The sequence below is a fragment of the Abramis brama genome, assembly GCF_963993115.1.
Source record: "Abramis brama genome assembly, chromosome: 12".
In the NCBI taxonomy this organism is placed as follows: Eukaryota; Metazoa; Chordata; class Actinopteri; order Cypriniformes; family Leuciscidae; genus Abramis; species Abramis brama.
In genome coordinates, this window is record NC_139974.1 from 3,912,885 (window position 1) to 3,939,170 (window position 26,286).

Sequence of the window (26,286 nt, forward strand, 5' to 3'; positions counted from 1 at the left end):
TGCTGTCTTTAATCTACTGCCAACTCCACATTAAATCTTGTATATGAATGATTAACTGTATTCTATTATAAGTCGATTCAGCCGTCAGAGATGAAACTCAGAGTCCAGCTGTGTGTCCATGAAGAGTGACCGTTCTGGACAAACCAGTGAAATCAACTGATCTGAGGTACAGCATGGATGGAGAGATAGAAAGAACTAACTAGATCTTTCTATGTGAGGTTTATCTGTCAAATTAACTATATTAATGCTTGTCTCAATTCTATAATCTCTGTTCTATTCTATTACATTACTTTTAACTAATTTGTGGTAATCTATTATTGTAATATTTTGTTCATGACTCTCTATTAACTCTTTCCCCGCCATTGATGGAAATTTCCAGCTTTCCATTGTAACACTTCAAATTAAAGACAAAATGAAACACAAAAAATAAGGGGGAACCACATCCAAGTATATTTGCCAAACAACAGTTCAAAACAAATGCATACCAATTTTTTTTTTTAAATGAAAAATACAACCACACCAGAAATCATCAATAGGCCTACGCCAGGAGGAGGAGGGCGCCCACTTGATAACCCAAAGGCTGCCCTCACTCATTTGACCATCCCACGGAGTTCCATCGGTGCCCCAAGTACTTATTGAGGGATATCAACATCTAGTCCTATACAACAGACCAAGGAAAAGGTTCACAATAAAACGAGGAAAAGAGAAAAGAACTAGACCGTGCCAAATCAAAGAAAGAAACAAAAAACAATCTTACTATATACAAACAAAATAAATTTCTAATCTAACTGAAATCAACATTCACCAAAACCCCCAAATTAAAACAAAAGATCTTCAGCATTGAAGACGCCCTAAATAAACTCTTACTACAAACCAGAAAATACAAAGAATCTCACGTGTCGCTAAACTAGTGTTTATACACAATAGGGGTTATGCGGAACGCCCAACGTTCGAACCGGAAAACAGGTATAAACATTTCCGGTTTGCATTACCGTACGCATCTGCAGCGGTTGGTGATCTCTGAGGTAACTTATTTTGCGCTTTTTTAAGAATACAATTCTTATTTCTGTTTTAGTTAAAATGTCACGAATGCTTCAGTATCAGAATTTTTTTTTATAAAAAAATAAAATGCAGTCTTCATTTGATTGTTTTAATCGTCTGCAAGCAAATATAAAAGGTTAAACTACTATGATAGCATACAAGTCTAAACTAACTTACTGATAGTTAGCTAACTCTACATCGGGTGCCATTAGCAAAAGCTACATATACTAACTTACACGCCTTCATAATCATGAATAAATGAGGAGGCGTAAAAACTTAAATCCTTTATCTAACGGAGTACTCGGGGCTCTGGAAGTCCGTTTGGCAATACGATGTACATCTGAGATGGATAGAATGGGTAGCTCCTGTAAACGCCGGCTATAAAAGGTCGCCATTCCTACGCTGTGTTTACCTCAGTAGTATTCAGTCACTCTATAGTATTCGGTCACTCTATAGTAATGGGTCCGGGCTGAGGACCCAATTAGTATGCCAGTAGTATGCCTGATCTAAATCTGTTCTCATGATACGGTAAGGCAGTATGAGTGCAGTAATATCAGGTAAAGCTCATAGCACGATCACCGGATAACGTTAGCTGTATGCTATGCTACTATCTAAGCTAACTAAAAAAAACACACTAACAACGAGAAATGTTTAATTTCACAATCTATAGCTTCTGTTAAATACTAGTATATGAAACGTATAATTTAAAATACATTAAATACATAATGACTCGTTATAAAGTAGTACAAACGTCTTCTATAATAAAGTGATTTTGTATGATTTGTAACCAGGCACTAAAGCGATTACCCATAAAACGTGCTTTGAACCAATCGGATTGCTTGGGTCCTCAGCCCGGACCCATTACTATAGAGTGACTGAATACTATACCACACCGGATATAGTTATATCTGTTTTGTAGAACCCGGAAGTATGTTGCGCATAACCCCTATTGACAAATCAGTGTGGCACATGTAGATCACGTGATGTAACGAACTGCTCCGAGACACGAGGTTGAGGATCCAAATGCAGTGTTTTAATGAAAGGGTAATCCATAGTGATGTGACGTTCGGCACCGAGGCTTCGAAGCTTGTATCAAAAAAACAAAACCATCACACACTGAAGCAGTGTATCGGAGCTTGATTCGTTTTGCCATAACCAAGTGATCTGTGACGTCCGAAGCTTTGTTTCCACACACAGTCACGTGACTGCTTCGTATTCAGATTCAAAAATAGCGTGAACCCTGAGCAGGTTTCGAGTGTCGTGCCCTTCGGTAGTAGTAAATAAAAAAAGAAATAGACTTAGCCTTCACACTGTTGAACATGTCCTGTTCCTTAATAAAAAACTTTAATTTATTAAATTACCCAAAAAATAAGATGTTTGCTCCCCAGTTCACAAGCAACCGTTTTACAAGACCTATATTCTCTGCATCAGAACAACGTATAAAGATGAAATTACTAATTACTCCTTCATTTAAACGTGTGTGTGTTAGTGAGCGTGTCTGAATGTGTGTGTTGATCAAGAAAGACAAAATCAAGTAATTATGCTTCAAAAATTATTTTATTTAGTTAATGCCCATTTGGATCGCACTTAGTCTGGAACCTCAGCCTTAAGTCAGTCAGACTGGAGTAAAAAGCTCCAGAATTACTCACTCTTGGGATCACTGGAACACACAAGCCTTTCCACCACGTCAAGGTGGCGATCCTTGGAAAGGACATTCACTCTCCATCCATTCCTTATCTAACTAACAAAAAAACAAACAAACAAACAAACACACAGTCTATATGTAACACACTCACACACACATGCACGCAAGTAGACAATGTGAACAGTTTTGTGATTCATGGATCATGAAGAACCTTCCTCTTCATCTTTGAGCTCCAGACACGAGTTATTCCTCAGATCATGTGTTGTTGAGGAGAGGTTTGCTGCTATAATAATATTGAAACTATAATATTCTTTAGTCTTAATGAACTTCTCTTTGTGTTTGATAAAGTGATCACATGTGTAAAATATCTTCAGATCAGCTGACAGAGAAATATAACTCTGTCACAGAGCCGCCAGAAGAAGTGGAGATCACAGGCGAGAGTCGATGTTATTCTTTATTGCGTTTCATTTTCTCACGACTCTAGTTCTAGTTCAGCAATATAAGTTATCAAAGCAAAAGCCAAAAAGTTCATCGCTCTGTACAATCATGAGTCATTTTTGGGGCGAAGAACCTTTCAGTAACAGATCTTAGAAGAACCATTTTTTCTAGAACATTTTAATGATCAAAAAACACTTTTCCATCATAAAGAACCTTTTTATGGCTCTTTATGGAACCATTGATGCCAATAAAGAACCATATATATATATATATATATATATATATATATATATATATATATATATATATATATATATTAGGGCCGGGACTCGATTAAAAAAATTAATCTAATTAATTAGAGGCTTTGTAATTAATTAATCGAAATTAATCGCATTTTAATCGCATATAAATAAGGGCTGTCAATCAATTAAAAATTATTGTGTTGAACATGTTATTGAAATAATGTTCAAATGGTGAGCATTGGAATAATTGTGCCTAGCAAATAATCAATACAATACAATTGAACATTATTAAATTATTGAACATTATTAAATTATACATTTAATATTAAACATTAAATTATAAACATTATTTACACTTGCTTTACAGGTTTTTAACATTAGCCTACTTCGAAAATGCTGCAATTTAAAGTTTGAGATGTTTTTCATCTGTTTTAGAAAGTATTTTAGACTTGTTTTTTTCTGAATAAAACTTGTTTTACAATCTTTTGCATGTGTTATATTTTTATTAAATGTGTTTAATTAAGCCATTGCTGCAAGTAATTTGACAGTTAACAATATTTTAGTGTACAGTTAATCACAAATTCAGTCAGCATTGTCATGACTCATTATCCCATGATGGACGGTGAAACAACGTCACGATTTTAACGTTGATTCAATTTGCAGCAAAACCGAAGCAAAATTCAACATTGGTTCAACGTCGACATACAATCTTTGTTCACCCATATTGAAAGAAGAGACGGTGAAACAACGTCACGAAATCAACAATGAAACAACGTAACGACATCAACAGTGAAACAACGTCACGATTTCAACGTTGATTCGTTTTGCACAATCGAAACATAATCCAACAATGATTCGACCTTGGTCCCTTACGTTCACCGGTGAATTAACGTTGAAATGCCGGCTGTTTTTTTATAAGTAAATGTTCCAATCAATGATCCAGGCAGCGCCAGCGCGTTCTCGTCTCCCTCCTTCATTTTACAGTCGAATGGTGGCTAGAACGGCTCCAGGTTCAAAGGTCAATACGGAATGGATTAATCTGCGTTATTTTTTTTAACGCGTTAATTTCGATTAATTAATCTGAGAAAAAATAACGCGTTAAAAAAAATAACGCAGATTAATCCATTCCGTGTCCCAGCCCTAATATATATATATATATAAACACATTTTTATTGTAATATCATGGAGTATGACAAGAAAATGGGGGGGGGGGGGTATTCAAGATGGCGCTCTGACTGTACGTGCTTTGTAGAGCTCCGCAAATTCAAACTAATAATTCAATTTGTAGTGCGGTAAGAAAGGCTGTTTATCTTTCTTCTGGTGCATACGAGGCTTTTACTACGATTATAGTGATTGAAAATGGGAAAATGCGAGTCTCAAACAAACTTTTGAGTGACAATTTACATGATTACCTCGAGTCAGAGATGGACTGTGCGAGCTAGCTCATATCAGGCCACGAGCGACTGGAGCTCGCGAGCGGCGTGTGGGAGACCCTGCTCTACGGCTCCGCTTTATAGGCTACAACTCCATACTTTTTTGCTTTGTAATAACTTTCTGCGGCCAGCGTTTCTGGAAATGAACGAGGGCAAACTCTTTTTTAGACCTGACTAAATGAAATTTAAGACCTAGGATGAAAATCTGGCTGTTTTTAAGACTTTTTAAGGCCTTAAATTTAAAGTTCAGAATTTCAGACTTTTTAAGACCCCGCGGAAACCCTGATATTGTCACCAGATAATGTTGCTCACTGAATAGCACTCAGGGTCCTCGTTCCCTTGAAAAACATTCAACCCATTTTGCTCATGTTAACAAAACAATACAGAACCAGTTTGATTCAATCCATCCTGACATCCTGCAAAATGAAAGATTTAAGTTAGACGCTGCGCAAGGTTAGGCACTGTTTCTTTCTGCCACAATAATAGCCCAGGCCAGGGTGTTTAGCCAACTTCATCCATAGCCATTATTATATCGGGCACATTTTGCCCTGGCGTTTCCTGCTGAAACAATCTTTGTTATTTGCACACTTACAGACAGATCCCACCTGTGCGATGGCTTTCAGCAAATCCCAAACCCATCCCCCTTCTGACGCACCATTCAACTTGTGCATCAATTTAAAGCTATGGTAGGTAATCCTGTTCAGAAACACTTTTTTTTATACTGGGTGAAATGGTCCTTCCATCCTGAGAGTAGTCAATACATTATGTGTTCAGAAAAAGGAATGAAAAAAATCAGACCTCTGTAGCAGCTGCAGGACAGTAAAAACTCTGACCAATCACTGCCATTCAGTGCGAATGTAAAGAATTAATCAGATGCCTTCATGTCTCCTGCACGAGCCCCATTGCGTGCGCTGCCCTGCACTCATCACATGTCACCGTTTCCGGAAACATTTAGCTCACTACACCGAGTAAGCAGGAGTTTGCGGCACAATGGCAGAGAAAATGCAGCCAAAACTACCAATGCCAGCTTTGCTGGTAACTGCTCGCCCTGATAAAAAGGCAAAAAAAAGAAAATCGGAGGCAGAAAAGGCTGCAACGAAACAGGCACTGGATAAAGCCAGAGGACAAACTCGCGTCACCATTGGTGCAGCATTTGAACGGTGGAGACAACTGAGGGAGCTGAAGGGCCTGAAAAGTGATGCTGAGGTTGCGGTCTTTCTGCTGGACAGGTAATTATTTGTTTTGCTTTGGGGGGATTTGTTATTTCCATGATATGTTACGTTAGGCAACGTAGCTACTTTTGTAGCTAGTATTAGCCCAATGCTAACATTAGCTTCTCTGTCGGTGTAAGCCAGTTGCGTTACAGGTCGTAGGTACATAACGTTACTGCTTAGCTGACTTTTAGGACATGAAGTAGGCAAGGCAAGTAGTTTGATTGATGCCCATTGATGCCCATACTCCGACTGTGGATGCGCGTTCATGTTTGTGGGGGCGTAGCTTTGGACGGAGTACTGACAGGAGGGGGCGGAGCTTAGAAGAGGTGCCACTTTCAAATCTTGCTAGCTCTCCAACATTACCTACTATAGCTTTAACATAAGGGTTTTTGGATTTAGTTTGCCATTAAGGCGAGACACTACAGGTGAATAGGGTAAAATTTTTAACTAGCAGATATCACCATGAAACTTTCCCAGTTGATTACTACATTAAGATGAGAAAAAATATATATTACAAGTTTTCTGTAATTTAATGTTTAAATATGCACAAATTTGAGCAAAAATCTGAAAATTGGATAAAGCCAGGTTACAAATATTTTTTTCATTGTGTTCACATATTAGATGGGAAAAAATTACAGAGGGATTTATGGATATCTACTTTTGTTATCCTGTAAATCAGAATATACTGTCAATAGCCTTAAAAAAATGCTGCTGAAAATAGCCTCGGTGCTGCTGAAGAGGAGTTCTCTTACGAGAGTTCTCTCGTACTGCGTTCGTAGAACGCTACGGGAAAAGGTCTCTTTTCACGAAATACTGAAGCAAAATTATCCTTAATTTTCATAAATGTAAAACGCATTGCAGCAGTGCACAGCTATGGCGAGACGGCTCGCTCGCTCATAGGCTGTTCTGCGGCAACTGCATTAGCCTATCGAGCGAGGGCTGATGCAATGTCAGACCAATGAGAGCGCTTCGCGCGCTCCTCGCCACATCCCGCCGAAACGGGTGTGGCAGTCCCCTATAAAAGGAGCTCGAGTAGGCTGATTCAACTGATTTTCATCTCTTCAGCGAAGCGCACGCATCGCTGGATCACGAAGAAGCTAACGCCGTCGAGAACAAGCATCTCAGCGGGACGAGCCCTTGAAGCTGCTGGCCTTCGCCGCCTTCTACAAGCCGTACCTGCTGCGCTTTCCGGCGCTACATATCCTTTTCTGCTCTGTTTGTGTGTGTGTGTATTGTGTTCTCCGAACACTCACCCTCTAAAAGAGCCGCGTCTTTTTCAAGATGCCATCCTGTGGTTCGTGCCGAGCCCCACTCACCGAGGGAGACCGCCATGTCATCTGCGTCTCCTGCCTGGGTGAGGCTCACGCAGCGCTCGCGCTCGCTGACGGCGGCTGCCCTCACTGCGAGCTTCTGCCGATGGTGACTCTGAGGACTCGCCTCGCGCACTTCTCCGAGCCTGCACGCCCTGCCGCGATGCCGCGCCGTAAAAAGCGCCGCTCGCAACGGGCCCCTGAACCAGTCTCTTCCCGACAAAGCTCGCCGGTTCGCCCGCCTGCTTCGCCAGCTTCCCCCGAAGCACTTCCCAGTACACAGCGACCGCAGTCTGCCGCCGCTTCATCTGAGGGAGCCGCTTCTGAAGCTGAGTCGGTGGAGAAAGATTCCTGCTCTCTGCTAGCATCGGGCAGTGAGGATTGGGCGAGCTCTGCGGATCTCACGCCTCCTGCTTGTAAGCCCTCGGCTAGAGCTAGCATCGAGAGGGAGCTCATGCGGGTACTCGCGCTGGCCGCGGCGAGCCTCGGCCTCGAGTGGTCTGCACCGAAGCTCCCCTCTCGCACCCGGCTGGATGGTAGCTTCCTCCCTGGCGAGCGTACTTCTCCGGAGTCTAAGCCCGCACCCTTTCTTCCTGAGCTTCACGAAGAAGTGGCTAAGGCCTGGAACGCTCCGTTTTCCGCACGGACACGATCCTCGGTTTCGCCAGCTTTCGCTTCCGTGGATGGTGCTCAGGACCGAGGCTACCTCTCCCTTCCGCCGGTGGAACAGGCGATAGCGACCCACCTTTGTCCGCCCTCTGCTGGACGGCGGACTAAACCGGTGTTGCCATCTAAAGCCTGTCGAACTACGTCGACGCTGCTCGCGCGGATCTTCTCCGCCGCTGGGCAGGCTGCATCGGCTCTACACACCATGGCCACGCTACAGATCTTTCAGGGCGATCTCCTCCGTCGACTGGACGAGATAGGACCTGAGGATGTCTGCATCGCGGACCTGAGAAGCGCGTCGGATCTCTCCCTCCGCGCTACAAAGGCTGCAGCACAGGCCGTGGGACGGTGTATGGCTTCCGCTACCGTAGCAGAAAGGCATCTCTGGCTGACGCTCACGGAAATGGGTGACTCAGTGCGCAGCGCGTTCCTCGACGCCCCGCTTTCCCCCGCTGGCCTCTTCGGATCTTCTCTCTCCGAGTTCGTGGAGAGATTTTCCGAAGCCCAGAAAGCGTCTCAGGCTTTTAAGCACTTCTTGCCGAAGCGCTCCAGCTCTACAGCGGCCCGTGAAAAACCGGCCTCACGGAGCTCTCAGCCTCAGCCCCCGCCTTCTGCATCCTCCTCACAGCGACAGCAGCGCAGCTCTCAGCCCCGCTCTCGCTCTACCAGCCGCCGCCCCACACGACGCGGGCCGCGGCCGAGGATCACTTTGAAGCCGGAAGCCCCAAAGAAGTCCTAGCACGCCTAGGAAAGCGCAGGTGTGTAAGCCCCGTTGCGGCCGGGCCCTCACCAAAGCGCACCGCTGTCTCAGTCCCAAGATTTGCGACTGCTTCAGTGTTTTCTGCAGTACACAAGCCCGCACAGCTGCCCGCTTGCCTGCACACAAAAGCCGTTTTTACGGCTACCCAGATAAATCCCGAAAAGAGTGTATTTTCTGGTGTCCCGGCCACGGCCGATGGTGCTATAAACGTAGTGCTGATGCCCACTCCTTTGTGCCCATCCCTACACAAAAGCACAGCCCCGCACACGGGGCCCGCGCTCATAAGATCGACTCAGGTCGATCGCGCTCTAAACATAGTCAAAGTGCCCACTTCCCAGTGCCCACAAACACTATGTCTGGCAGATCACAGTCTCCCCGTAAAAGCGGGATCTGTGCGCGCCCGCGCTGCTCACACAGACAGCGCGACCAAAGCAGTGAACGTGCCCGGTCCCCGCCCACGTCCACCTGCAGGCTACATGAGTCCCATGCGACCTTCTCAGACCTCCCTCGCTCAGTTAAGCACTGTAACGCGGTCGAGGATGAGCGCTATGCCCGCTGTATTAAGCGCGCTCCCCGCCTCATATGTCACAGGCGTAACGCCTATGTTATCGCACCCCGAAGCACCACTGCCGCACTGCGGACAGAGCGAGCTTCGCATTCAGCCCCTGGCCGGCCATGCAGATGCGTGGGCCGCGCTTCCAGGGGTTTCAGACTGGGTGCTAGACATTATAAAGAGAGGCTTCTCGCTACAGTTTTGCCGACGCCCTCCCCGCTTCACAGCGCGCGTCGAAACCACGGTGAATTCAGAAGCAGCACACCTGCTTCGCGCCGAAATATCAAAACTGTTGAGCAAAGGGGCGGTACAGCTTGTACCCCCAGCTCAAAGCGAAAGGGGGCTATACAGCAGATACTTTCTAGTCCCGAAAAAGGACGGAGGTATCAGACCCATTCTGGATCTAAGACAACTAAACAGAGCTTTAGTGAAACGCAGTTTCAAAATGCTCACGACCAGAAAAATCCTCGCGCATATTCGCCGAGAAGACTGGTTTATGTCGATAGATCTGAAAGACGCGTATTTCCAGATACAGATAGCGTCACGTCACAGGCGATTCTTGAGATTCGCCTTCGAGGGTCGGGCATACCAGTACACAGTCCTGCCTTTCGGCTTGTCCCTGGCACCTCGTACGTTTACGAAATGCATGGACGCAGCGCTCGCCCCCCTCAAACTCAGAGGCATGCGAGTGCTGAACTATTTGGACGACTGGCTGATCATAGCTCAATCGCGATCACAGCTCGTGGAGCACAGAACCATGTTACTCGATCACCTCGAGAATCTTGGTATTATGATCAATTGGACAAAGAGCTCCCTGAACCCCAGTCAAACTATCTCGTTTCTGGGTGTCGTTCTGGACTCGCAGTCCATGACGGCGCGGCTGTCAACACAGCGCGCGCTGCACATTCAGCACACAGCGAAAGCCTTTCGCTGCGGTGCGACTACCACGCTCAAAAAGTTTCAGAGGTTGCTGGGTCTTATGGCCTCAGCAGCATCGGTTCTCCAGTTGGGCTTGCTTCGCATGCGCCCTCTGCAGTTCTGGCTAAAAGCGCGAGTGCCTCGCAGAGCGTGGGCACTTGGCCGATTACGCCTCAGAGTCGATCAGGACTGCGTGGCAGCCCTGAGACCTTGGGCGGCGAGCGATTGGTGTTCGGGTGTAAGCCTGGGGACTCCCTCGAAGGTGAAAGTGGTGTCTACGGACGCATCCACCTCGGGATGGGGAGCGCTGCTCGAGGGCAGACCGTTCTTTGGCCAGTGGTCAGAACGAGAGAAGCTCCATCACATCAACTGCTTAGAAATGCTAGCAGTTCACAACGCGCTGACGCGCTTTGTCCCCAAATCAAGGACCAGCACGTCGTAGTCCGCTCGGACAACACGGCCGTGGTGTCCTACATAAATCGCCAGGGCGGTCTCAGATCCAATACTCTGTACAGGCTGGCCAAGCGCCTCCTGACATGGGCTCAGCGCAACTTGCGCTCGCTGAGAGCAGTGCATGTGCCTGGGGTCCACAACCTGGGTCCAGACAGACTGTCCAGGAACAACGTTCCCACGGGCGAATGGTCTCTACACCCACAAACAGTCCAGCTGTTGTGGCAGAGATTCGGCAGGGCGGAGGTGGACCTATTCGCGTCCCCAGAAAACGCTCATTGCCCCGTGTTCTTTTCGAAGAACGACAGCGCGCTCTCTCACATGTGGCCGCACTGCCCGCTATACGCGTTTCCCCCAGTCTCCCTCCTGCCTCAGGTATTGGAGCGAGTCAGGGAAGTGAAATGCCCAGTACTGCTTGTAGCACCGTTCTGGCCCAGCCATGCCTGGTTTCCAGCCCTGATGCAGTTAGCAGACTCCGCCCCGTGGCCGATACCTTCGAGGAGAGATCTCCTCTCGCAGGCCAAGGGCGCGATTTGGCACCCACATCCGGAGTTGTGGTCCCTTCACGCGTGGGCGCTCAACGGGTATCCGTTAACCTCACGGAGGGAGTGCTGAATACCATCACTCAGGCTAGAGCACCGTCGACCAGGCGGCTTTATGCCTCGAAGTGGTCGGTTTTCTCCAGCTGGTGTGCTGCTCGGGGCCTGTCACCCCTCGATTGTGAGGTGACGGAGGTTCTCTCCTTCCTACAAGAGCTGTTGGATAAGGGCAGGTCCCCCTCCACGCTCAAAGTCTATGTGGCGGCTATTGCAGCGTTCTCGACAGCAACGCTAAGCCAGTCACTAGGAAGGAACGATTTAGTCATCCGCTTCCTCAGAGGAGCTAGGAGGCTGAATCCCCCCAGACCTCCTTCAGTCCCGATGTGGGACCTTTCTACGGTCTTGGCGGCCATGAAAGGTCCCCCTTTTGAGCCTATTCAAACTGTCAGCCTCAAACATCTGTCGTTCAAAACAGTGTTTTTGCTGGCCCTAGCTTCAGTGAAGCGCATAGGCGATCTGCACGCGCTCTCTGTGAGCCCAGCGTGCTTAGAGTTTGGGCCTAATGACTCCAAGGTCATACTCAAACCTAGACACGGTTACGTGCCAAAATCCCTCAACACACCGTTTAGGGCTCAGGTTATCTCCCTGTCCGCCCTACCGAGTGAGGAAGGGGACTCGAGCTGTCTTTGCCCCGTTAGGGCTTTAAGAGCTTATGTGTCCCGCTCTGCTGTCTTCAGACAGACTGAGCAGCTCTTTGTCTCGTTCAGCGGTCGTTCCAAGGGAGCAGCTGTTTCGAAACAGAGTCTATCCAGATGGGTAGTTGACGCCATAGCGCTGGCTTACACCACCAAGGGCCTTCAGTGCCCATTGGGCGTGAGAGCGCACTCCACGAGGGGCGTCGCCTCATCGTGGGCCTGGTCTAGCGGGATTTCCTTACAGGAAATATGTATGGCGGCAGGCTGGGCCTCACCGTCTACATTCATAAGGTTTTACAACCTAGAGGTTCCCGCCTTGCAGGCAAAGCTGCTTTCGGTATAGTCGAGTCAGCTGTCTAGCCCGGACACTGATTTCGCAGGCGCACAGCGCCCCGGAAAATTTCTGGGCAGAATTGTGTAAGACCCACATTTCCCACATTAGCCAGGCCTTCCCCTGCCTATGTGACGTTATATCGCGTCTGAGGACGCAACCTTTAAGGGCGGATGTCCCCCCCCCCTTTTTTATCTCCAGACTCTCTGGGTCTACCTGGTGATTATGCACTGTATATCTGGACTGGCTTCCAGTGATCGGTGTCTTATCCCAGCACGCACGGCGTCTTACAAGTGGTTCCCGTAGCGTTCTACGAACGCAGTACGAGAGAACTCTCGTAAGAGAACGTACTCGGTTACTAACGTAACCTCGGTTCTCTCTAGAAGAGGGAACGAGTACTGCGTTCCCTGCCGTGCGCGCGGTTCGCTCTGGTTCGCTTCGGCGATGAAAACCAGTTGAATCAGCCTACTCGAGCTCCTTTTATAGGGGACTGCCACACCCGTTTCGGCGGGATGTGGCGAGGAGCGCGCGAAGCGCTCTCATTGGTCTGACATTGCATCAGCCCTCGCTCGATAGGCTAATGCAGTTGCCGCAGAACAGCCTATGAGCGAGCGAGCCGTCTCGCCATAGCTGTGCACTGCTGCAATGCGTTTTACATTTATGAAAATTAAGGATAATTTTGCTTCAGTATTTCGTGAAAAGAGACCTTTTCCCGTAGCGTTCTACGAACGCAGTACTCGTTCCCTCTTCTAGAGAGAACCGAGGTTACGTTAGTAACCGAGTACGATTTCAGAGAGAAAAGTAATTTTGAGAAAACGGGCTTTAAAGATTTATCATCAATGTATATTTAGTCTAAAAGAAGACATGTTATTGAAGACAAATATCCAAAAATCTCAAAATTGACCAGTAAAAAAAACAAAACAATGTTTTTGCCTGCCGTGTCTCGCCATTGACACTAAACCAAAAATTGTCCTCCAGACATCTTTGAGACAAAAAAAAAAAAATTACGTAAAGCCACAATCTCATCTTCTTATTAAACTATTTTAAGGGCAACGACCCGGAGTCTCACAACGTATCTTGCTTTTCAGGCCTATTGTTTGGTCAGGTCAGGTCGTGGTGTGCAGACTTAGTCAACGTCAGTCGAACAACAATCTCCCCCTTTTACAATACAGAACTGTTCAGGGCTCTCTGGATAATCTGATATTTGCTTAGCCTACGTATACCTTTGTTGTCGCTTTCAAATCTATAACATTGTCTCAACAAACGACGGACAGCGATCTACGACTTCACAACTCTAGTTTACACCTCAATACTTAAAGGGGGGTGAAATGCTATTTCATGCATACTGAGTTTTTTACACTGTTAAAGAGTTGGATTCCCATGCTAAACATGGACAAAGTTTCAAAAATTAAATTTTACGTTTGAAGGAGTATTTCTGTTCCAAAAATGCTCCTTCCGGTTTGTCACAAGTTTCGGAAAGTTTTTTTCGAGTATGGGTCTGTGTGACGTCAGCTGGGGCGGAATTTCCTTATACGGGTCGTAAGGGCACTTCTCCCCGAAGGGCGCGCGTGCACCTGTAGACCAGAGCGAGAAGAGAGCGAAAGCAGTACCTCATCAAAGCGCTGTGCTCGGCTTTAGGGAAGTCAATGTCACCAAAGAAGTGGGTTTTTGGTTGCCAGGGCAAGACAACCCTGCACAGATTCCCAAAGAACCCAGCGTTAAGGGACCAGTGGATGGAGTTTGTTTTTCCAGAGCATCAGCGGAGTTGTGCAAGACTGTTTGTTCCCTGCATTTCAACGATGATTGTTTTATAAACAAAGCCCAGTTCGACGCCGGATTCGCGACGATCGTCTAATGCTTAAGGATTATCCCAACGATAAAGGTTCACGGTCGTGCGTTGGAACCGCAGGTGGTGAGTAAAACTGCTTTTCTGCTTCAAATGTCTGAGTGTTGTTAGTTATCCGCGCATAAGCACAGCTTTAGCGTCGCTCACACGGCACGCCTCCAGCCGCTCGTTTTTTTCCGGAAAGACTCGGTACAGCCTATCTTTCTTTTATAAATATAATAAAACTAAAGACTTTTTGGAGATTTGAAGGATGCAATACTACTCTATAGGTACTCAAGATTAACATAAGATTGACTGAAAATGAGTGTTTCACCCCCCCTTTAAACCTGTCCGGAAAGTAATTCAAATCTACTGCACATCATAAATGACCAGAGTAATAACTAACAGACAGAGCTCGACGATCAACCAACTTAAAGCTCGTCCCCTGCCTCAACCCATCTATAATGCTGAAACACTCACTCCAGATGTTAATGACACACACATAGAAACTATTCAGACAGAACAGCTCCCCTAACCTAACACTTACCAAGACCTAAAGTCCATTCACTCTCACCCCTTTATCTAATTTTACAGTCTCTTAACCCGTTTCAAAGCATGTTTGGTCATTATTCATTTGACTTTAGCTGGATTGTTTTGGTTCATTATTCATTACTTCAGCGCACAGATCGCAGAAAGACAGACACAATACCATTTGTCCCAAACAGTCTCCCTCTCTGTAAACAAATCATATTTTTCAACAGCCTCCTAAGACTGTAATTTAGACAGAATGTCATTCATTATACTAACCTTTGACCTTTCCTTTGTTATCCAGACTTATGTCTTATAATGGTCCTTTGTCATGTCTTATGACCTACAGGAGTCAGAACTGACACATTAGTTCAACATCAACGCAATCTCTGCGTTTTCCTTGCCCATCAGGCAACTAACATTACAAAAGTGTGTGTTACTGTCTCCACAACAGATAATTAGATTAGTTCAGCGGTCTCTGCTGGCTCTTGAAAGCCCATTCGGATCAGCTCTTAAGCTGTAATTTTCTTCTCTTCAGGGTGTTGTCCCCTGGCATAGTTGTAGACGCTTGTCACGATGAAAAACAAGCCATACAATCAACGCAGTGTCTCGTGAGTGGCATAGAGGAACTCACATTTATGGGGCAGACTGCCGTAACACAGCCTCATCCCCCCTCAATGATATCTGGATGCCGCTGGCCATACACAGGCATCTGTTCAACTCATGCCCATCTCACCTAAAACACCCCCATCAGGAGATGCCCAGTGGCGGCGGTGACCCCCTGCCTTAGGTTGCCCTCAGCTTGGCCAAAGAGGATCTTACCCGTCGTTGAGTAGCCACCTCGTGCAACACCGGTTACCGCTCTTTCCCTACACCCAATCTTTGACTTTTCTTTTTTTTTTCTTCAACAGAATCTGTTGTTTTCTGGAGCTTATAGGAAAGGCACATTCAAGAGTCACACAGAGCCATTCAGACCTAATAGTGTTCACAGGGAGACAGGCTAATAACAACATTATTTAATCACTTCTTTAAAATCATTTAGTTTTACAAATTGCCCTCTAAATGTGTCAGATCTGAACTGTCTGTAGCATGATTTATTTTAACATTTCTATGGTTTTCAACTGAAACTCTGTGCTTTACTATAAATGGCTTATTATCACTTATTATGATGCAGGCTCGGATTACAGCTTCTAGCTGACATTGGATGAGAGAGACAGACTGTTCAGAGGCATTCAGGACTTTGCATCTTCAAAAACAGAAAACTTTTCATTCTGAGGCTGCGCTCTCTGCTTGATTATCATTATAAATCACTCGTTAGATTTGTCTCTCTATATCATCTAAAACCTTAAAGCGTTTCATTTAGGGATGCACCGATCCACATTTTTTCACTTCCGATCCGATCCCGATACCTGAATTTGGATATCGGCCGATACCGATACTATTCCGATACCAGAGCTGTGTTTGCTTTAATATTGTTGATATCATTATTGTTTATTAAGTTGGCTTGAGAGAGCCAACTTACTGAAATCCTATTTAAACTTATTATTAGTGGTGCTTTTTTAAAAGCATCACTATTGTTATTGCTCATACTTATTATTCTTATTCTTATTCTTATTATTCTGGACAAAGTTTGGCGCGAAACTCGCCCCGCACCGTTTGTCACAGACCTATGAGTGAAGTGTCAAATCGACCGGCTCATTGAGGAGAGGTGTGCTATGACTTTTCTAAGCGATCGGGTGTACGATGTTCGCACAGCGGACGAAAAAGCGGCCAAAAAAGTCCCATTGACTTTACATTGGGAGTTCTAAAAATATTTGAATCCCAACCGACGTTTTCACACACACAGACTCCAAAGGGCCTGACACCCCTGCGTCTCTCCCTCTCTCTCTCCCTCAGAGGATTTATATTATCAAGCAGCCAATAAGTAATGGCCTAAAATCTTCATAGCCACACCCTAGCAACCAGTTTCAGCACCCTAGCAACCACTAAGAGCTCCCTAGCAACCACCCTAAACCAAAAATTTTTTTTTTTTACATTTTTTTGTATTTTTTAACGCAATATTACACTCGTGGCCTTGCGATATTGCTCCATGCTTGTGCCTATTCGGCCATAGGCACGAGGCCGCAGGCCGAGTGCCGTACTGAACCACCCAGAACACCCTATTCGGCCATAGGCACGAGGCTGCAGGCCGAGTGCCGTACTGAAGGCACTCGCAACCACCCAGAACACCCTAGCAACTGCTTTTTTAAAAAAAATTAAAGCAATATTACACTCGTGGCCTTGCGAAATTGCTCCATGCTTGTGCCTATTCGGCCATAGGCACGAGGCCGCAGGCCGAGTGCCGTACATAAGGCACTCGCAACCACCCAGAACACCCTAGCAACTGTCTAGCAACCACCCAGAACACCTAGCAACTGCCTAGCAACCACCCAGAACACCCTAGCAATGCCCTAGCATCCACCCAGAATACCATAGCAACTGCCTAGCAACACCATAGCAACCACCCAGAACACCCTAGCAACCACCTAGCAACGCCCTAGCAACTGCCTAGCAACCACCAAGAATACCCTAGCAACTGCCTAGCAACCTTAGCAACTGCCTAGCAACACCATAGCAACCACCCAGAACACCCTAGCAACCACCTGGCAACAGCATCTTGCTAAAAACATGCTATCAACATGCTAATCATGCTAGCATCATGCTAGCAACATGCTAATCAAGCTAGCATGATGCTAGTAACATGCTAATCAAGCTAGCATCATGCTAGCAACATGCTAATCATGCTAGCATTATGCTAGCAACATGCTAATCAAGCTAGCATCATGTTAATAATGCTAGCATTATGCTAGCAACATGCTAATCAAGCTAGCATAATGTTAACAACATGCTAATCAAGCTAGCATAATGCTAGCATCATGCTAATCAAGCTAGCATCATGCTAGCAACATGCTAATCATGCTAGCATTATGCTAGCAAAATGCTAATCAAGCTAGCAACATGTTAATCAAGCTAGCATAATGCTAACAACATGCTAATCATGTTAGTATCTAGCTAAAAACATGCTAGCAAAATGCTAATCATGCTAGCATCTTGTTAAAAGCATGCTAGCAACATGCTAATCATGCTAGCATCTTGTTAAAAGCATGCTAGCAACATGCTAATCATGCTAGCATCTTGTTAAAAGCATGCTAGCAACATGCTAATCATGTTAGTATCATCCAACCAACATGCTAATCATGCTAACAACATGCTAATCCTGCTAGCATCATTCTAACAACATGTTAAGCATAGTAAATCATGCTGGAATGTGGTAAATCGTAATAAATCATCTTAGAAACATGGTAAATCATGGTAAATAATGCTAAAATGTGGTATATCATGGTATCACAACATGTTAATTGTGTTAGCATCTGCCCAGTGGTGAATTTTGCCACTGCAAGCACCACTTCACATTTTCTTCAGGAAATGTACATTCTAGTTATTATTCTTATTCTTATTATTCTGGACAAAGTTTGGCGCGAAACTCGCCCCGCACCGTTTGTCACAGACCTATGAGTGAAGTGTCAAATCGACCGGCTCATTGAGGAGAGGTGTGCTATGACTTTTCTAAGCGATCGGGTGTACGATGTTCGCACAGCGGACGAAAAAGCGGCCAAAAAAGTCCCATTGACTTTACATTGGGAGTTCTAAAAATATTTGAATCCCAACCGACGTTTTCACACACACAGACTCCAAAGGGCCTGACACCCCTGCGTCTCTCCCTCTCTCTCTCCCTCAGAGGATTTATATTATCAAGCAGCCAATAAGTAATGGCCTAAAATCTTCATAGCCACACCCTAGCAACCAGTTTCAGCACCCTAGCAACCACTAAGAGCTCCCTAGCAACCACCCTAAACCAAAAATTTTTTTTTTTTACATTTTTTTGTATTTTTTAACGCAATATTACACTCGTGGCCTTGCGATATTGCTCCATGCTTGTGCCTATTCGGCCATAGGCACGAGGCCGCAGGCCGAGTGCCGTACTGAACCACCCAGAACACCCTATTCGGCCATAGGCACGAGGCTGCAGGCCGAGTGCCGTACTGAAGGCACTCGCAACCACCCAGAACACCCTAGCAACTGCTTTTTTAAAAAAAATTAAAGCAATATTACACTCGTGGCCTTGCGAAATTGCTCCATGCTTGTGCCTATTCGGCCATAGGCACGAGGCCGCAGGCCGAGTGCCGTACATAAGGCACTCGCAACCACCCAGAACACCCTAGCAACTGTCTAGCAACCACCCAGAACACCTAGCAACTGCCTAGCAACCACCCAGAACACCCTAGCAATGCCCTAGCATCCACCCAGAATACCATAGCAACTGCCTAGCAACACCATAGCAACCACCCAGAACACCCTAGCAACCACCTAGCAACGCCCTAGCAACTGCCTAGCAACCACCAAGAATACCCTAGCAACTGCCTAGCAACCTTAGCAACTGCCTAGCAACACCATAGCAACCACCCAGAACACCCTAGCAACCACCTGGCAACAGCATCTTGCTAAAAACATGCTATCAACATGCTAATCATGCTAGCATCATGCTAGCAACATGCTAATCAAGCTAGCATGATGCTAGTAACATGCTAATCAAGCTAGCATCATGCTAGCAACATGCTAATCATGCTAGCATTATGCTAGCAACATGCTAATCAAGCTAGCATCATGTTAATAATGCTAGCATTATGCTAGCAACATGCTAATCAAGCTAGCATAATGTTAACAACATGCTAATCAAGCTAGCATAATGCTAGCATCATGCTAATCAAGCTAGCATCATGCTAGCAACATGCTAATCATGCTAGCATTATGCTAGCAAAATGCTAATCAAGCTAGCAACATGTTAATCAAGCTAGCATAATGCTAACAACATGCTAATCATGTTAGTATCTAGCTAAAAACATGCTAGCAAAATGCTAATCATGCTAGCATCTTGTTAAAAGCATGCTAGCAACATGCTAATCATGCTAGCATCTTGTTAAAAGCATGCTAGCAACATGCTAATCATGCTAGCATCTTGTTAAAAGCATGCTAGCAACATGCTAATCATGTTAGTATCATCCAACCAACATGCTAATCATGCTAACAACATGCTAATCCTGCTAGCATCATTCTAACAACATGTTAAGCATAGTAAATCATGCTGGAATGTGGTAAATCGTAATAAATCATCTTAGAAACATGGTAAATCGTGGTAAATAATGCTAAAATGTGGTATATCATGGTATCACAACATGTTAATTGTGTTAGCATCTGCCCAGTGGTGAATTTTGCCACTGCAAGCACCACTTCACATTTTCTTCAGGAAATGTACATTCTAGTTATTATTATTATTCTGAGACTAAAATTTCTATATTAAACTCCTCCTAGAGCTTTAACTCTACATACTCCAAACTCGGCTCAGACACTCAAACTGATCTGACCAAGTGTGCTATATCTTTTCAGACTGATCGGACTTACGGTTTTCCTAAAAATGACGATCAAAACTCGGAAAAACTCCCATTGACTTACATTGGGGAGTTCTAAAAAATTCAAATCCAGATTCAAACTGACCAACTGACGAAAATTCAAATCAAAATACCTTGAAGACTAAACCAAACTGCCATTCTATATACTATATGAGCCAATGAGACTCATTTAAACTAATGAACTCTAAACTCATACACTTATAAACTAATTAACTTATAAACTCATGAATTCATAGACTTATGAACTCTTAAACTCATAAATTAATAAACTCTGAACTCTTAAACTCATTTAAACTTATAAACTCTAAACTCATTTAAACTTATAAACTCTAAACTCATTTAAAACTTATAAACTCTAAACTCAAAAAGTCTTACACTTATAAACTCATCAATTTATACACTTATAAACTCTAAACTCATAAACTCTGAGTGTGTGTGTGTGTGTGTGTGAACACACACACACACACACACACACACATACACACACACACTCTAAACTCATTTAAACTTAAACTCTAAACTCATTTAAACTTATAAAGTCAAAACTCAAAAACTCATAAACTACTTTAAACTTCAAACCACTTTAAACTTCTTAAGTTTAAAGCTTCCAGCTCCCAAGCAACTCCATAGCAACCAAACTTGAGTACCCTAGCAACCGTTTTGCAAGACCTATATCTCTGTATCAGAACATCGTATAGAGATGAGGTTTGGCTCTTTTGACTCATGCTAGCAAACAGCACTTCCAACATGCTACACATGCTAGCAGTGAATAGCTACATGCTAATAGCGATTAGTTAAGTGCTAAATCATGCCAAGATCATGCAAAGAACTCTATCAAAACTCCATAGTAACCATCTGTGACAACTACCAACCACCTAGTAACACCATAGCAACCACCCAGAACACCCTAGCAACCGCCTAGCAACCACCCAGAATACCTTAGCAACCGCCTAGCAACACCATAACAACCACTCAGAACACCCTAGCAACCGCCTAGCAACCACCAAGAATACCCTAGCAACCACCTAGCAACACCATAGCAACCACCCAGAACACCCTAGCAACCGCCTAGCAACACCATAGCAACCACCCAGAACACCCTAGCAACCGCCTAGCAACCACCAAGAACACCCTAGCAACCACCTAGCAACACCATAGCAACCACCCAGAACATCCTAGCAACCGCCTAGCAACCACCCAGAATACCCTAGCAACCGCCTAGCAACACCATAGCAACCACCCAGAACCGCCTAGCAACACCCTAGCAACCACCCAGAACCGCCTAGCAACCACCTAGCAACCAACCAGAATACCCTAACAACCACCTAGCAACACCCTAGCAACCACCCAGAAAACCCTAGCAACCGCCTAGCAACCATCCAGAATACCCCAGCTACCACCTAGCAACCACCCAGAACACCTTAGCAACCCACTAGAAACACCCTAGCAACTTTTTAACTTTAAACTACTTCAAACTTTAAACTACTTTAAACTTCAAACTAATTTAAACTTTAAACTAAAAACTTCAAACTACTTTATACTTTAAACTTTAAACTTTAAACTTCATACTTTAAACTTTAAACTAAATTAAACGTTAAACTAAATTAAACTTCAAACTACTTTAATCTTCAAACTACTTTAAACTTTAAACTTTCCAGTCCAAACTTTCTCAAGCCAACTTAAAGTTTGTCTCGACGAACTTTTTAATCTAGTTTTATATGATGCTGAAATAAACTTCTCTTAACAGGCAAGTATGATAGCTGCTACGTATGTATCAGTGATGCGCGGGTCAATGTATAAACAACCCGCACCCGACCGACGTTTTCAACTAACCCGCCCGAAACTCGGACCGCAAAAAAAGAAACAGAAAATATAGTACCCGACCCGCTTCCTGACCCGCATTTTTTTTAAAGTAATGATTATGAATGTGTCTAAATTAGCAAGAAGACATTTAATTGTTTAGTAATAAACTGGTGTTTTCTGTGTCTCTGCAAATATGAAGTTTGCGATGCGGACTCGCCATGAACGCCAGAGAGAAATGCACATTTCATATGGAAGAGAGTAGCCTATTTATTTTGGTTTGAATATTTTAGTTTAAAAGTAGACATTTCAAGCTTTCTGTAATATATAGCCTATATTTCTCAAATCTGTGAGGCACAAGCTGAGTTTCGGCGCCCTCCAGTTCACATGCAATGCAAGTGATCGTGCCGACGCCTTATTACATTGTCTGCTATATATTTGCTTTAAATACGGGCAATTGATTGATAAAACATTGATCAAAATTAAGATACAATTTATACAAAACGAAAATCTTTTAAAAAGAGTTTTCTATAAAACAAAACTTAATGAATTCGTCAAAATCATGTTTTAATAAAAACAGTGCCGTTGCTAGGAGGGCGCCAGCGCCTCTGCCTCTCAGCGGCTCTGCCTCGCGAGTGGATGATAGCCCTGAAGACGCCTAGCAATGATATACCTTTATTGGTAGTATACCTTTAGTTAAGTTATACCTTAAGAGTCTTCGTAGCGCGCTAAGAGACAATGTTATCGGAAAATGTAGCCCAGCTATGATGCGTATGATGCGTAATGGAGATTCCAAAGCGCTCTTCTTTGGTCAGAACCATGGAGAGCGATCGCGGATTTACTTTTAACAATGCAACAAAATATTTAAAGAGCATCAAGCTATTAAAATCTATATTATGTATACGCACGGATAATATAACAGTAGGCTATATTAGTCAATTTTTTTTATTAGGTTAAGCAGTGATTGGATAACGTTTTTTTTATTATTTTATTTTATTTAACGTTTTTAATTGAAGGCCCACCCACAATTGGCCTGGCCCATCCAAAACTGGCGGCCCATCATTTTCCATTTCAGCTGTCTAGATGCATATTATTGATGAATGCGATGTTTGAAGCTCTCACAAGCACAAAATGCAGGCATAGAATATGTTAATAACATTTTTATTAACGCATTTTAGACGAACAAAAACAGGTAGGCTAAGCCAAAGACTGAGGCTACAATATCCATAAATAAATGTTCACAAATACCATTGAAAGTAAAACTGAAAACTGAAACACACAGTAAACTTAACCTGGGCTTAAAAAGAAGGTTAAAGGGTGCCACTTGTTGGTAAAAAACAAAACAAAAAAAGTAGCCTACAAGATAAACGCAAAATATGCATTTGTATAAGAAAATAAAATGGGCTGCATTGTTTAGCCTACACAAATATACCCATAAAACTAACACAGGAACCTAAATCAGATACAGTAAGCCTAACTTGGGCTTAAAAGGGCTATAAGGTGGCCTAAAACAGAAGATTAGCCTACTTATTTTTAGCTTTCCTCGCGCTGTGTAGAAATAATATTGAATCAACCGTCCCTGGGTTGAGACGGTTTCTTCTTGCCTCTATGACACGACCTGCGGAGCTGAATGTGCGCTCACTGGCTGCACTTGATGCTGGAACGCAGAGGATCCTCCTTGCCAGTGCACGAAGCCTCGGGAAGGTGGGTGCTTGTCTCTCCCAAAATTCAGGCAACCGGTCCTCGTCACAGTCATCCAGCGTAAAGTGTGCAGCACAGTAACGCTCCAATTCGTTCGTCAGGCCCACATCAGCGGCATCATCGGCCCATTCAGCGAAGTCCACTCTAGGTCTTTTCTCTCTCTGACTTTCGTTAGTGACGTCTATGGAAGGTAAAATAGCACTTGTCAATAATGTCATTTACCAGCATTAAATTAAAATATCCCATTCATCATTTATAACGCAGCCACTTACCCTCGCCTGTAGATGTCTGTGGTGCTGTAGTGCTTGAAGTCTCAGGAGAGTCCGCGGCTTCAAGAGACACAGGGTATATGAGGTTGCCAACGATTCTGTGGAGATTTTTCCTTTCAGTCTCGGTCATCATTTTGAGACTTTTGTAGCGGGGGCAGAGGAATAGGGCAATTTTGTGCGTGTCTGTGAGGATTAACTTTTGATGGAGTAGAGAAAGTGCGCGCGTACGGAGCAAAGCCATGTACTCTGGGTCTCCAAAGACTGGTCTGCAGTGTGTCACGGTGAAACTTAAGAAAACGAGGGAAAAAGACTCAAGTGCAAAGGAAGTTTAATAAACAAAAGAACAAAGTAAAACAAACACCCACGAGGGGGAAAAACACAACTAAATACAAAACAACAACTAGGAAACAAACATACCAGAAGGGTCAAGGGAGAACAAGAGACGTGTACAAGACAACGATCCGACACAGACTGCAAACACAAAGGAACTTATAAAAGGGACAAATCAGGCAGGTAATAAGGAACAACAGGTGGGGCAAATGAAACCAATAATGAGATAACAAGGAGGGTGGGGTCAAACAGTGACAGGAACACAAACACCACATGTGCTACACAAGACAGGACAGGCATGTGACATTACCCCCTCCTTAAGGAGCGGCTACCAGACGCTCCACAAGGGACGGGAGGGACAGACCAGGGCGGGACGGGAGGGACAGACCAGGGCGGGACGGGAGGGACAGACCAGGGAGGGACAGACCAGGGCGGGACAGACCAGGGCGGGACAGGGGGGACGGGAGGGACAGACCAGGGCGGGACGGGAGGGACAGACCAGGGCGGGGCAGGGAAAATGAACAGTTCTGGAGGCCAGGGGTGGAGCCGAGAGTCCATCGGACGGCCAGGGCGTAACAGAGAGTCCATCGGGCGGCCAGGGCGGAGAAGACCCCTCGGGCGGCCAGGGCGGAGAAGACCCCTCGGGCGGCCAGGGCGGAGAAGACCCCTCGGGCGGCCAGGGCGGAGAAGACCCCTCGGGCGGCCAGGGCGGAGAAGACCCCTCTCGGGCGGCCAGGGCGGAGAAGACCCCTCGGGCGGCCAGGGCGGAGAAGACCCCTCGGGCGGCCAGGGCGGAGACGACCCCTCGGGCGGCCAGGGTCGGAGACTTTCCCTCGGGCGGCCGCGGCGGAGACTTTCCCTCGGGCGGGCCGCGGCGGAGACTTTCCCTCGGGCGGGCCGCGGCGGAGACTTTCCCTCGGGCGGCCGCGGCGGAGACTTTCCCTCGGGCGGCCGCGGCGGAGACTTTCCCTCGGGCGGCCGCGGCGGAGACTTTCCCTCGGGCGGGCCCGCGGCGGAGACGACCCCTCGGGCGGCCACGGCGGAGACTTTCCCTCGGGCGGCCACGGCGGAGACGACCCCTCGGGCGGCCACGGCGGAGACGACCCCTCGGGCGGCCAGGGCTCAGGCACAGGAACTGGCACCACCGGCTCGGGCACTGGAACTGACACTGGAACTGGCACCACCGGCTCGGGCACTGGAACTGTCACCACCGGCTCGGGCACTGGAACTGGCACCACCGGCTCGGGCACTGGAACTGGCACCACCGGCTCGGGCACTGGAACTGGCACCACCGGCTCGGGCACTGGAACTGGCACCACCGGCTCGGGCACTGGAACTGGCACCAACGGCTCGGGCACTGGAACTGGCACCACTGGCTCGGGCACTGGAACTGACACTGGAACTGGCACCACCGGCTCGGGCACTGGAACTGGCACCACCGGCTCGGGCACTGGAACTGGCACCACTGGCTCGGGCACTGGAACTGGCACCGGAACTGGCACCACCGGCTCGGGTTCAGGAACAGACACACACACAGACACAGACACAAGCACTGGCTCCGGCTCAGGAACCGACACTGGCTCCGGCTCAGGAACCGACACTGGCTCCGGCTCAGGAACCGACACTGGCTCCGGCTCAGGAACCGACACTGGCTCCGGCTCAGGAACCGACACTGGCTCCGGCTCAGGAACCGACACTGGCTCCGGCTCAGGAACCGACACTGGCTCCGGCTCAGGAACCGACACTGGCTCCGGCTCAGGAACCGACACTGGCTCCGGCTCAGGAACCGACACTGGCTCCGGCTCAGGAACCGACACTGGCTCCGGCTCAGGAACCGACACTGGCTCCGGGACTGGAACAGACATCACCGGCTCAAGAACAGACACCACCGGCTCAGGGACTGGAACAGACACCACCGACTCTGGAACAGACACCACCGGCTCAGGGACTGGAACAGGACACCACCGGCTCAGAAACAGACACCACCGGCTCAGGAACAGACACCACCGGCTCAGGAACAGACACACCGGCTCAGAACAGACACCACCGGCTCAGGAACAGACACCCACCGGCTCAAGTGTGTGCGTAGCC

The 26,286-nt window shown here is 46.1% G+C and overlaps 2 protein-coding genes across 2 annotated transcripts in view; one reads left to right on the plus strand and one right to left on the minus strand.

Moving 5' to 3' along the window:
* LOC311093954 (uncharacterized protein) overlaps positions 1-26,286 on the minus strand; it is a gene marked incomplete at its 5' end in the record, with an annotated part of 471,534 nt that overhangs the window by 429,989 nt on the left and 15,259 nt on the right. The gene's annotated exons all lie outside the window — the stretch shown is intronic.
* LOC311093927 (uncharacterized protein) overlaps positions 1-26,286 on the plus strand; it is a 188,929-nt gene that overhangs the window by 36,939 nt on the left and 125,704 nt on the right. The gene's annotated exons all lie outside the window — the stretch shown is intronic.